Here is a 2,264-nt window from a genome sequence, read left to right on the forward strand (position 1 = left end):
AGAATGTGTCCCCGTATTCAGGTCATAGGCCTGATGTAATGGAAAGGAAGTAGGTGTGGCCTACTGCATACCAAAGTGGATCCTGTGATAAGGCTTGCTTGCTTTTTGCTGAGTCTGGGTCCCGCATCTAGCTCATTGATCTTTGGTTCTTTGAACAAAAGGCAATGGCATGCTGATGCTGAGAGTCCTCAGAGGTCTGCCATCTGACGTGCCAACCTTGGACTGGCTCTTCAATTACAAGTGCCTGAACTGCTGGAGGAGGATTCATCCTCCTCTGCTGATCTTGGGTTCATCAGCCCCAAATCGACTCAAATCAGTAACCTCCAGCTTACCATTTAACCCACAAATTTAGAACCTGTCTAGTTCAAATTGTACTTATCCAACTTTACAACTGTGTGAGCAATTTTCTTGGTTTAAAATTCTATGTAGATATACATATATAAGTGACACTGATCTTGCTTCTCTAGAGAACCCAGCTTAAGACAATTACCTAAAGGGGGTCGAGGGGTGGTGTGGGGCAGGGCGGAGGCTCCCAGCACGTAGGCCCCGGCATTCGACACTGTGGGCAGCTCCGTTGCAGCCGTGGTTCCTGGGCTGAGTGCTGGCTGGACAGTGAGTAATGCATGGGTATCAGCGGCCAAGGAGTCCACAGAGTCCACTGTAGGCCGCCCCACTCCTAGCCCGCTGCTGCCAGCGGCCAGGCACTGGTGCTGTATGGACCACAGTGTGCTGGATCTTCTTGTCTTGCCAGCTTGGTCGGGCATCCCAGGTAACTTGCAAGTCTGCAGACAAGAGAAGGAGGAGATGAAGGAAGATTTTCCACCCAATTTCCACATGCCTATCGGCAACAGCAAGTCTATTTTCAAGTCAGAGCTGTTAAACTTGCTAAGAACCTACAACTGCTACCATGAGGGGGGAAGCTTCCAACTGAGATATAGAGCGGAAGAAGGGGCTCTGATCCTCGAGGGGCTCCTCAACATCTCTTGGGGGCTGAGGTGGCCCGTCCGGCTCCAGATTCAGGATGACAGGGACCGACTTCACTTGTCCCCCACTGTATGGATGGCTGGGCAGCCCAGTTGTGACCAAAAGGAGCCCTCTTCTCAGGACAATAACAGGGGCCCTGCCAAAGATCCAGGAAGTAGGCCTTTACAGAGAGCTGAGAACTCCAGGCATGGCTCAGAGCCCCTGGAAGAGGACACAGATGTCCCACAGCTGCTTCGGACCCGGAGTGATGCCAGTTGTATGATTCAAAGAAGGCCTAAGGGCCACACACCCAGTGAGGCCCAGCGGGTCTGGCAACACCGCTTCTCCATCAATGGACATTTTTACAATCATAAGACTTCCGTGTTTACCCCTGCCTTTGGCTCCATGACCAACGTGAGGGTCAACAGCACCATGACAACCTTGCAAGTGCTCACCCTGTTGCTGAACAAGTTCAGAGTGGAAAGTGGCCCCGGGGAATTGCGCTCTACACGTTCATGAATCTGGGGAGCAGACAAAACTAAAAGACTGTGAGTATCCTCTAATTTCCAGAATTCTGCATGGGCCATGTGAGAAGATTGCCAAGCTCCTCCTGATGGAGACAGACTTGGGAGAGGAAGTTCCCTATGATGTTGCTCAGTACATTAAGTTTGAAATGCCGGTGCTGGAGAGTTTGGTTGAGAAATTAAAAGAAGAGGAGGAAAGAGAAATAATCAAACGAACCATGACGTTTCAAGCCTTGCGTCGGACAATGCTACAGCGTCTGGAGCAACTGGAGGAGGCCAAGTACATGACCAGCTTCTACCTGTCCCACAGTCCCCAAACAACAGTGCACAATGTGTCCCTGTGTTGGGCCCTGCCTCAGGGTACCAACAAGGGTCACTGATTGACAGCCCTGCCTGAGGAACTCAGTGCCTATTCCTCCCCATCTGCATAAAACTGATGTCCTGAATCCTTAAAAAAAAAAAAAAAAGACAATTACCTAAATTAACCATTTAGACAGGCAGTCTACTCACGAATATTTATCGGGATGGGGTAAGTTTTATTTAATTATTTCTCTTCAGTAAGCCTTTACTGAAAATTTACCACGAGCCAAGTATTGCACCAGGCAGTGGAGATACAAACATGAAAAAGATACAGATCTTGAAAAACTTTGAAAGAGTTTCCACAAATACTAACTGAAACCAGCTGGTCTCTGACATGTAAATTGAAGCTTGTAAGGACATTACATTTCCCAAGTTGCTCTTCAGCTCATTCATAGCTTCTTCCTTTGCTCGACAGTG

The 2,264-nt window shown here is 48.8% G+C and overlaps 1 pseudogene; it reads left to right on the forward strand.

Annotated features, from left to right (window-relative positions):
- The first annotated feature begins 804 nt into the window (after nucleotides 1-804).
- Nucleotides 805-1,925, forward strand: LOC142457987 (ras association domain-containing protein 4 pseudogene; annotated as a pseudogene).
- The last annotated feature ends 339 nt before the right edge of the window (nucleotides 1,926-2,264 follow it).

The sequence above is a fragment of the Tenrec ecaudatus genome, chromosome 10, assembly GCF_050624435.1.
Source record: "Tenrec ecaudatus isolate mTenEca1 chromosome 10, mTenEca1.hap1, whole genome shotgun sequence".
Lineage (NCBI taxonomy): Eukaryota > Metazoa > Chordata > Mammalia > Afrosoricida > Tenrecidae > Tenrec > Tenrec ecaudatus.